Source organism: Ambystoma mexicanum, chromosome 5p, assembly GCF_040938575.1.
Source record: "Ambystoma mexicanum isolate Mex_15411 chromosome 5p, UKY_AmexF1_1, whole genome shotgun sequence".
Classification (NCBI taxonomy): Eukaryota; Metazoa; Chordata; class Amphibia; order Caudata; family Ambystomatidae; genus Ambystoma; species Ambystoma mexicanum.
The window spans coordinates 339,401,169-339,413,579 of NC_090930.1; positions in this window are offsets into that span (position 1 = coordinate 339,401,169).

Here is a 12,411-nt window from a genome sequence, read left to right on the forward strand (position 1 = left end):
TATTTGATTTGCATTTACATTTTTGTTCATAACCATTTTCTTTCAGATTGTGAATGAATGACAGTGTGTTGCTCTGTGTGGCTCCCGTAGGCATCCACTGTGTATTCCAGCTGGGCACATGCAGGCTTGTCCTGTCTTTGGGTTAGAAACCTGGGTTCTTGACACACACACCCCTCCTGCTTCCCCTTTCCATGGGCTCACAAAGGGTGTGACCAAGTGACAGTAACTTACACAGAGGCATTGGGCTCCTATAGGTTGTGTGGGCAGTCTGTAGTCCAAACTGTGTTTACATCCCTAGTGGGGATTGTTGTTCATTTCTCCACTGCATGGTGGATTTGTATATGGTTTTACATACAGGACTTTTTGCATGTATACATATAGCTTCTTCATGTCTTAACACGCCTGTCTCCTTTGCAGATGCAGTTCATTTCGTATGCAGTACACTGCCACATTTGCCTGCCAGCAACACTCTGCAGTTGGAAGGGGTCAATGTGCTGCCTTAGTCAGGTTGTGACACTTGCACTACTTTAATTTTTAACTGTCATATGTTGCCACTGTTGGATCCTGTACTGATGTGTTGTCTTGCTGGTAAGTATTTGTTAATGTGTGCTGTTTTTTTTTCATTGGTGAGAGGCAATTGTCTGTAACCTGTTTCCATTTGGGACGGTGCACTTTGGGGCACTATTGTCATGTTATGTGCATTCATTTGGTTGCTTTCACATCGCATGCCATGCCATGGTGTGTTGGGTAGCTCAGATGGGGTTAGGGAGGGGTTGGTTGACATGCCACTATGTGTTTGTAGTGTTTTGCAAGGGGGTAGGTCTTCATGCTGCATGAATGTGTGCCTTTTACTGATACAGCATTGGGTGTGTTTAAGTAGCTAGGGATGCACACAATGTAGCACTTCCAGGTAAACAATCTCAGGGTGGTATGTTTGTGACAGTTGACTGTCCCTTTTGTCATCATCATAAATTGTCAGCTGGTATGTGCCAGACCTGTGTGCACTCCGCAGGGGTTGGATTTTAGGTGGAGAAATTTGCCACAAGCAGGGTACAGGCTGCCTCATCACATGCCCTTTCACCTCCAATGCGCAGTGGCCGTGCATGTGGTTGGGGATGTGGGGGCACCACCATGTCTCTACCGGCAGGCCCCGCCAGGTTACAACGTTGTGCAGGACACATGCTGCCACTATGATCCTGTACACTACTGGGGGCACATATAGCAGCTTCCCACCAGAGCGGTCAAGGGTGCGAAAGCGCGACTTCAGCACTCCGAATGTGGGCTCCACTATGCCCCGGGTTGCAATATGGGCTGTGTTGTATCTTACCTCGGTTGGTGTGGTGGGGTTCCGTATTGGCATCATCATGTAGGTGTTCAGAGGGTAGGCACTGTCCCCTGGGGAGGTGATAATGGTTGTCATTAGAGGGATTTTCCCATTTCTCAGTGTCTGTGTCTATAAATGTGCAGCAGCATTTATACACACCAATTAGCCATGTGTCGCCATGCCGCCCAGCTTCCAAGTCCCGGTTCAGGGGTGACATTCAGAATATTTAACTATCATGGCTGGACCCCGGATAGTTGGCATATACTGAGGTGATGATTCCCTTGGCATCACATACAACCTGCACGATGATGGAATGCCAGTGCTTGCGGTTTCGATAGATGTGCTCAGTGGTCCTGGGAGGACATAGAGCCACATGGGTGCAATCAATGGCACCTAGCACTTTGGGAAAGTGTGCCACCCCGTAAAAGTCCTGGACAACAGCCTGCCTTTCTGCAGGTGTTCTGGGCATGTATATGTGCCTCAGGACTGAGGGCCGTGCAGTCATGATCGCCAACACCTGGTGTAGGCAGCGTGACTGCGTGGCCTGTGAGACACCCCCAACTATGGCACTTGTCCGCGGAAATGACCCAGTAGCCAAGAAGTGCAGTACATTGAGCACCTTTTACAAGGGGCTCAGTGCTTGGGAGCACAGGGTGGGTGATGTGAGGTCATCTTCCCACTCCCTGACCAGTTCTAGGTTTATTAGTGGTGGAAACCTGTACCTCCCATACACCTGGTAATCCAAAAAAAGGATGTTACTGGGTAAACAAATGCAGGAACTGGCTATCCTCCTCCTCCTCCTGCGGTGTACCACGACCACTGCTGCAAGGAACTGTATATTCATCGTAGCATATGAGCTGGTTTGTTGTTTTGGCGCACTATTGTGCTGCAGAGGGCCACTTACGCCTGCTTCCTGCTGGCATATGTGTTTCCGGATTAGCGTGTCTTTTTTGGCACACGGGTTTCCCCTGTTCGATTCCATGAATATGTGTTGTTAGTGGACATGTGGGCATTGCGAGCATTTACCTCCCGTACTTCCCCCGTAATGCCCACATTTGTACACGTTGTTCCCCATTCCGCATGTTATGCCCCGTAATCTGCCCACTTTTCTTGTGTGCGCTACACGAGGTGCGCTTACCCTGTGCGTGTCACACACAGCGTTTAGTGACATGTGCGCCCACATGCGCCACCCACAGATTTGGTGCACATCCCAGGTTTTACACGTGCAGCGCATTCCATGAATGGACGAACGGCTGCGTGCGCGGCTTTAGCACTCGTGCGCTGCGATTTTCACGCTTGTGCTCCCCTTTTCGGCGCACATTTATTCCATGAATTACCCTGTACATTTTTGTTGTATTCTCTAGCATTCATCCATCTCCCCTCCTTAAAGAGATCTTCAATCCAACTGACACCTCCCAAAAACCATTCTGGCCAGAATAAAGTTTTGTTCTCCAATTTAATGGAAGGATTCATCCATATTGATGCCCCAGGATTTTTATTTGCATTCACACTCAGTAATATTTCCCATGAACCTCTCAGACAGACAGTCAATGGATCTTTCACACATCTCGTTCTTGATTCTGTGGTCAACATTGCCCTCGGTGATAGAGGACCATTATAACTTGTCTCTGTCACAACCCACGCATCAGGTAATGGTGTCAGGAATTTAACCATAAAATCACAAATATATGCAAGATGATACACCCGAAGGTTTGGCACCCCCAGCCCACCTTTATCCGAAGGTAATTGCAATTTCCACAACTTCAATCCAGGTGGCTTCCGATCCCACAAGAAATCTTGGATAAGCCTATCCAACTCATTTCAGTATTAAGTATCAATATTTAATGGAATCATACTTAAGACATAGTTGATCTTAGGGGTTGACACCATTTTTAAAACATTAACCTTTCCCCATAGTGAAAGATTCAATAGACCCCAATGCTCCAAATCACTTTTAAAAGTAATACAAATAATCTTCATATTTATCTTCACTAGATCACTGACCTTTGGAGTAATCCAAATCCCAAGATATAACATTTTATCTGGACACAACCTAAACCCCATATTGGTTATAAACCGTTTACTACAGCATCGTACCAGGGGTAACACCTCTGACTTTGTCCAATTTATTTTATTGCCATAGGACGTGTGAAATAATGTCAAGATATCCATGAGAGCTGGTAAAGTCCCTGAGGACTAAGAGCAAGCCATCTGTAAATAACCACAGTTTTTGTTGCATCCCCCAGCATGACATTCCATGTATATGTGGGTTGTCTCTAATCGCAGCAGCCATGGGTTCGATCGCAATAATAAACAACAGTGGAGTAAGAGGACACCCTTATCCTGTCCCTCTTTCTAGTTTGAACAGATCCAAACTCAAGCCATTGGTGTTGACATCAGCTGTCTGATCTGAGCATTCTGAAGTTGTTAAAGTTGCTAATGGTCCACTGTCCTCTGATACAAGTATGACATTGTTATACAAAGCTGGAAGTGTGGCAATACATCTTCAGGGAAGCTAATGGAACCAAGAAGGTGTGAATGAAGCTGGGGAAGGGAGCTGGGTGCTTTTAAGTCAACAATCTGAAATGCTGAGACAGTTGAAGTTGAAAAAAAACAGTCTGGAAGAAGAGGCAGGTTCTGTTGGTGGCAATAAGACAGACAGAGGCAGAGAGGCTGCCCTTTTCTTATAGCATAAGGAAAGAAGAGTGTCTTGCCTACTGTTGGAGGATGAAGATTCTTGTATTAAAAATACCTAACAATTCTAAAGTACCAAGCTGAAGCAGACCTATCTGAACTGTGGTTGTGTATAATACTGTCTGAGCATGTAACACTAAAGGTGGTTGAAGTAGTGGCATACTGTGGAGCGAGCAAAGGAGCCTGTTCTCATGGCAACAGTAGTAGAACGGGTTTGTTAAGAAGAAAACAACACCCTAAGAAGAAGTATACCGACAATTATACCAAAGGCACTGCTGAGGTCAGAAATACATGGAAAGTTGTTGAAGCAGAAGTTGTTTCTTTATCCCTTGAACTGTGGCAGGACATTCCTGGAAAGAGGACATCCAGGAATACCAGTGGCATTGGAAGGGGAACTTTTCAACAGAAAACTGAAGAACTGCTACCAGTGGATTTTGTTTGGTGAACTTTTGTTTCTTTTGGAATTCATAAGAACTGATTCAAAATGTTACTTTTCTTTTTGAACACTAGGAGAAATTGACTTTGAACAATCCTGGGGAAGGGATCTACCCAGGATAAGTGAAGGCCTTCCTAATAATTGGCTGTTGGTTAATCACTAATGTTGTTGTTTATGATTTACTTTGAATGTTTGTGTTGTTTAGTTTGAGGGCCAGTTTTGTTTATGCTATGGGTAATCCACTTACACATTTCACTGGGCAGGATTAATGTGCACTGTGTATCTTTAATAACATGTTTAATTTGAATAAAAACACAAGCACTTGTCCTTCACATTACTGACCCCTCACAAACCTCAGGCATTTTTACCTAATTAATGCAATCATTAGGCTAAAAACCATGCTTACATCATATATTGAAAGAACTTTCATCTGTCATTGCATTGTGCATACCTCAAATGCAGCTTCCTTCGACTATTATTAATATTCTAGTTTGTTTTTATTCACATCTGAGGAGTATGCTTTGATGTAAAGTCACACATCATATGGTGCAAGCAGCTATACTAGTGGGAGTTTTTAAAACAGCTGAAATATGTTGTCTGTTTTCTCTTTTAAACATTTTTTTAATGTTTTAGGTAGAATCATGTTGTCACAACCAGTTTTACCACATATATACCAGAGGTTTGTAATTATTACAGTTGCATGTTTTGTTTTCATTGTTTAATCCATTCTCAGTTTCCTCAATTCATTCTTGATAAATGCTGAGTTGCTCATCATTTAACTGTGATATGAGCACTGACAGCTCTTGGTCAGGTTTCTTGCTTTATATCATGGTGCTCTCTAAGTCAGTATTTGCTATTTCTGCTTTATTTTGAATGTGTGGGTCTATGAGTGGTCCTAGGCTACCTGGAAGTGATGGTTGGCTTTCTTCCGGAGTTTCTTTACCAATTTCCATTTCAATCTCTTGTTTATGGCATTCCTCTCCTTAACATTTCTTTGTATTTTTTATTTTTGTCATCATTTATGCAATGCCTCAAATGACTCTTTGAATGGATCATGGTCACCAACTCTTCCTCATTTCTCCAAGGTTTGAAAAGTTGTAGTATGGCTGTGTCAAAACATTCTCTGTTGTCTGGAGGTTTAACATGATTAAAAAAAAAAACTGCCATTTGAAAGTCTTGCTTCATAATTTAATAGTGAATATTTGCCAGTTGCCTCATTTGGCATGACTTTTTTGTATGTGTAGTTTTGTTCTATTACATACAAATGCAAATTCCAATGAAGGACTGCAGTTTGGGTAATATGTGTCAATGAGATTATTTTCAAGATGTTTTGCTGTTGTGATTTTCTGTGGCTAGATATTCGACTACTTTTTGATTTTAGTACTCTTTTTTACTATGAAGCTGGATCACCTTCCATTGCAAGGCTCTGCCTGTTAAATGATCTGCAGCTTCATATCACCATCATTGTCTAAGTGTCAGCATGTTGATACTCAAGCTATTTAATTTTTGCAAAGAGTTTTTCACCCCAGAGGTTTTGTAGCTCAGTTTTCTCCACTTGGATGTGAGATGGCTTGCAATTCAATTGTCTGCAATGTGTTGAATGTCTATATTAGCATTCCATAAGATTGCAGTGATAGTATTATAATCTATGATTCATTGGGGGCTTCATCCCATTAAATGTCAAATGTGTTTTTGGTAAACCTGGCATTTCAAACTGTGTCTAACCAGCAGACATGCAACTATTCACTTGACCGTTGAAACAATCTGATACAGGGAATCCAAAATGACATTCGGTGAAGTACATCACTCTGTTTCTGTATCACCAATATTTGTCATGCTTATGTTGTTAGACATGTAAGATTCAAATCTTTATTTCATTATTTATGTCTTCTGTAGAGATATCACAGGTAATGTATTTTTCAATACATTGTAAAACAGTGTCATCACCTTCATGCTAAAATTTGGGATTATTTGGAATCTGCTAAAACATATGATTATGTGTTGCACCTGTAGATTAGTATTCTTTTCATCAGTGTGTTTTTCCTCTCCAAGTGGAGGGCTTTTTTGGTTGCAGATGAAGTGCAACAAGGTAATAAAATGGTGCCAGAATGATTGTGAAACTTTTGCACAATCTACAGAATAAAGTTCTCTTCTGCTTTGTAGGTATTTTCCTTATTTATTTTGATTTTCAGTGCAAAAGAAATCAAGTAATTCAACCCATGCATATTCTTCACAACTGAGTTTAAAACACCATGGTGGGGACATAGGTTGCTTTGCATGCAGTGATCCTTGGCCTTACACATTTGGTATGTGTGCATTCCATATTGTCTCTAGAATGTCTTGGTCGTATTGTTCAGTGGAGAAGAATGCTGTTTGTATTACTAGGATCAACCCATTAATATTGACCAGTTTGTGGTGTATCTTCATACAAGTCTCTAGTTTCTTTTATATTGTTTTCTATGAATATATCTTCGTAGTATTCATTATTGTGTTTCAGATATTCTACAGTGTCTTTGACCTTGTTTACGTCAACTATCTGTTGCCATTCATTTAATTTTTGTTAGTACACCACTTGCAAGTGCATTTAAAGATTTATGTGAAGTTTGTCCTATTCTGAGCGTTCAACATTTTCTTTGCGGTCCAATGGTAAATATATTACCATGCTATGAATGCCTTTAAGTATGTCTGATGGAGGTATTTTGCCAGTATTGTGTTACAATCATATTATAGCTTGGAATGGGTATACAGTTTGAGTTATAATACTGTCATATAGACTCAGTTGTTGAAGAGCATTTGGAGGTGAGAATATTTTTAAGTTATTATTGAAAGCTCGAGATGGCATTTGGTTGTCATCAACCTGATTATTCCAATATGTGCATACTAATGAGGGACATTTTATTTATTATTTTTTCTGCTGTTATATAACTGTCCATTGAGTACTATTGCGAATCCTCATTGCCTTTAATTTTGTGGGACATAGCTGCAGTCTTTGTACTTGTAGAAATGTTGATGACAACAGACACATACTGTCGCACCTTGAAAGACTTGTGTATAGGCGCGTTATAAATGCCATATCATATCATATCATATCATATCTGGAATATCAGCGTGGGTAGTTTGAAACTGTTCTATTTCTTTTTATGCATTTGGGTACTGGGATGAGGAAGAGGAATTTGGGAGGGAATGAAATGGGTTTCTGTTGAGGTAAGGGTATGAGGTAAACAGGGGTTGGGGTGCTGACATGGATTAGTATTGGCTACTGGGAAGAGGAATGCACATGCAGGGTTAATTATATGGATTACTAATGACTGCTGGCATATGAAAATAAAATGTTGTAGTAATGACATGGAATTTTATTGGCTACTGGCACAGGGAAGAGGAACAAGATTCCACCCTTGGCCACCTCCTCCCTTCCCCTTCTTCCCTCTTCTATCTCCCATGTCACAACTGAGGAGGTCACCAAACAAGTCCGGTCTATGCAAGCTTCCTCCAAGCAGGTGGACCCCTGTCCCTCCAAAACAATGAAGGACAACATTGACTCTCTATCAACCCAGCCTTGTCCAACCTCTGCAATTTCTCCTTCTCCACATGAGGGTTCCTCACTGCTCTTAAGCACTCCCTTGAACCCCCTCTCCTCAAAACACCTTCTGCTGACCCTTCCATTCTGGCAAACTATCGCTCCTTTCCTGGCAAACACCTGGAGAAGTTGGCTCTTTCCCAGTTTACCCTGAACACTGAATCTGTTGGCTGCTTCCATGACCACCAGTATGGCTGTAGAGCATCCAGAGGCACGGAAACTGCTCTTTTGAGCACCCATGAAGATCTGCTCTCAAATCTTGATTCTAACTCTCCCTCTGTCCTCATCGTACTCGACCTCTCCTCTGCCTTCGATATGGTGAACCACAGCACCCCGATCGCATATCTCCATGATACTCTGGGCATCACTGATCAGGCCCTGGCATGGGTAACCTCCTTTCTCTCCGACCGCCCATCCCAGGTGGAACTGGGGTCTTTCCTCTCCCCTATCATGCTCTCAACTTGCAGTATTCCCCAAGGCTATAACCTATCCCCTGGTTTTTCAATGGCTACATGGCCCCCCTGGCCCTCCTGGCCCATTTGATAGCCACCTTCACCTCCAACTTTCAGTGTTATGCATATGACATGAAGCTCACCTTCAGGCTACCTTCAGCTTCTTCCTCACTCATATCTGACTCTGTTTGCAATTCAGTCATGGTGTGCTGCAAACAAAACCTGCCTCAATCCCAGTAAGACAGAGATTGTCCTCAATGGGTCCCCTGCTCCCACCTTCCCTATTTTTCTCTGGCCAGCCTCCCTTGGCCCTGCGCCTCCACCTACCGTTGAGGCAAACACCCTGGGAGTCATCTTCAACTCCACTCTCTCCTTCTCGTCTCACATCATGTACATCTCTAAAAGGTCCCACTACCAACTGCACCTTTTCAGAGTTATTCTACCTTGTCTCACCTTCCCCCAGAGGGTCACCATCTCCAGAGCCCTGGTCCTCTCTAGGCTGCACTACTGCAACAGCCTCTTTCTTAAACTGCCCTCTGTTACCCTCCGTCCTCTTCATCTCATCCAGAACAGAACTGCAAGACTTATCCTTGACCTCAAGCCCAGGGACCGCATCTCTCCAGCACTGAACTCCCTTCACTGGCTCCCTGTGGCTGCAAGTATTACATTCAAAACCCTTTGCATTGTCCACAAGGCTTTCTGTGGCCTGGACCCACTTTACTTTTAACACTCTCTTCCTAAATACTCGTGTTCCTGCACCCTCCACTTGACTTCCTCAAACTCTCTGCAGGTGAGCCGCTTCTCCAAGCAGAGACTGTAGGGAGATCTTTATCATCTGCAGGTGCCTCCCTCTGGAAAAGCCTCCCTGCCTCTCTCTGTCTTGAGTCAGATCTCCTTCAATTCGGGACACTCCTCAAGACTTTCATCTTTGCCTCCTCATTCTCTCTCCCCCTCCCCAGCAAACCACCTCTTTCTACCCTCTCACTCTCTCTCCTCTACTTCTGCTCAGTTTTGCTGACTGGCTGCCTTGTGCATCCTCAGAGCTTCACAGGCCCCAAGCTTTCCTTGCAAGTCTCCTACACTTGCCCCTGGCTTTGCACTTGCCGTGCATTCCTGCACTTCAGTTACAACCAATGAGAGTGGTATTTCTCTGCACTTAACACCTGTTCTGACATGACTGGGCACACTTGTCCCTATTGCCCCCCCCCACACACTTCCTTTCTGATCACCTGCATAATCTGAACGTACCATGCCAAGTAAGATCGTTTGTCTTGACTTCCCTATGTCTTCCCCTTTCATGCATGGTTGCCCTTTGAAACACTTCTGCATAAGCGCATAATAAATAAACAATTACCAATCAATCAATGTGGTGATAATTGCATAGATTACATTTGGGTACTGGGACAAGGAAAAGGGGAGTATGGGCACTAATATGGGCACGGATAAAAGGTAGAGGGATGTTGGAGTACCATAGTGAATTGTTATTTGCTACTGGGATGAGGAAGAGGCATATGGCTGCTATGATATGGATTACTATTGGTTACAGGGGTGGCAAAATGGTTGCATTTTCCTCTAAACCAGCTAATTGAGCCATTTGTCAGTTGGGGAATTGTGCATTGTCATGTGTACTAGAAAATGTACCAATCACAATGTAAGCAGAATTGATTGTATGTGCTGTGTTAGATATTACACATTCACTAATTGTCTTTTATTTGTACTTTCAGGAAAATGCCCTTTTGTAATTAGATTTTATAGATTAAAAAACATTATGCATACAGTACACATGTACAATTGTACTATATTATTTTGCACTTATCGACTATATTGTTTTGGCATGCTACTTTACTTTTCAAAATTAGAACATACCTGAAGAATTGTTTCTTAGATGTGGATGGCAGCAGATCTCAAACTGAGAAATGGGTAGAACTTTGAAAAGTAGATTCAGGTAGAGCAGGCTCTGGATCACAACACAAACAAACTCACAGAATTGAAATTTACATCTGATCTGTTGAGTTTAGGTGATACATTTATATAGGGGTTTAAGAATGTGATTGGTAGATGGTTCTGTGACTTCATGAATGGAGCCAGTCAGAGTTTGGTACAGAGATAAGTGTAAAAGAAGGCAAAGGAATCCATGTTGCCCCTCACCCAATGTCCCTCAACAAATGTATGCCATACTTTTGCCTTTGAACATTTGGAGATTCTATGGTGTGGAGTTTGTTATATGAAGTGGAATGATGTGCTGCTAACTGTGGCTCAGGGCATAATGAATTGCAAACATCCACCTGTGATTATTTTTCTTTGTGGAAGTAATAGTTTAGGGTATGTTACTGGAATATCTTTGCAGTTTAGCCATGAAATGTACATTTAGAACTCTGATGACTCTTTTTCAACAAACCACGTTTATTTTTGGAGAAATAATGCAAAGACAAGTGTGAAAAAGGCCAAAACTATTTGTCCACTAAATGAAAAAGCCAGACATATTATGAAAAGAGTTATCTGTGAATTTCTTCAAGATTTTTATATGGCATCTTTTGAACACTCAACAGGATGCACTGAATATGTGTATATAGTGATGATGTAACGTGTGATTTCATCTTTGATATCCCATCTAGTAGACTGAGCAGTGCATGGCAGTGGTGCAAGTTATGTTTCATAGTTTATCATAACTTGAGAATTTCGTTTGTTTTTGAAATTTTCACTGCAAACATAAGATCACTTTAATAAAGTTTTCCACTGGATTTCATCAGTATTTACAGAGAAACATAACCATAACAGCCGTTTTACAATTTTCTTTCACTAATGGCTATAGAGATATATATTACACAGCCTGTAGTAGCAGGCGTGTAGTTATGGTTAAGCTGCTCAAACCATAGGAAGAGCAAAATAAAAAGTATATGGCTACCTCCTAAAGATTTGGGAAGTTTGGTGTAGTTTTGTCAAGGAGGAGAAAAGTTATAGGAGGGGTCGCAAAACCTTTGAAATCCTCATAGACATAATGGAAAAAAATGCATTGATGCCTACAGCCCAAATCAGCAGACAAATTAGCACCAAAATTGGCAGTGGAGCAGCGGCTTAGTCCTGAAAGCATGCTTTTGCAAATTTCTTTTTTTTTTTAATTGCCAAAAATTTTGTATGACATAATTAGTGATAACTGCTTCTGGTTTGTGGACTCACTTCCTGATTTGGTGCCCGCGAATGACTCTGGACCATTCAGAGAGAGATTTCCAGGCATTGTATGCACCCCTTGATTGATCAATACAATGGAGCTGCACATAATCTTTATAAGCAATCCGTGATCGGCTATCATCAAATGATACGCACAGCAAAAGCTAAATATTATGCAACTAGAATCACGGGTGCATCTTATACCTCTAGAGAATTGTTTCTGGTAGCCAAGGAGCTATCAGTGCCCCTCTTTGGTAATTCTGCTAAACAACCAGATATCCAATTGAGATGCAATGCAACAGCACCATTTACCAAGACAAATATGTTGATATCGAGTAAATTTGTACTTCAGCCAATAACAGAGGATGTGGTCAGGAAGGCTCTATTTAGCCTTAAGTCGGCCTCCCTGTCAGACGCAGTCCCTCTGCATATTTTGAAAGCCCCTCCCCACAGAGCTTTTTGCATGCCGACTGAGGCATCCAACATTCCTTTTTAATGGGTACAGTCCCCTCTGCCCTCAAACATGTGGTGGTCCTGCCCCCTCTTAAGAAAACTAACTTGGATCCTAGTCTACCGGTAAATTATACACCCATCAACCTGCTACCAGTGATTATGAAGTTGCTGGAGGCAGTGATTACTCCCCAGGTCTCATCGTTTTTGGAGGAGAATGACTGCTTATATCCATTTCAGTCAGGTTTTTGCCCGAAGTTGGGGACCGAGTCAGTGATGATTTCTTTACTGGACAACCTTGAGTTGCTTC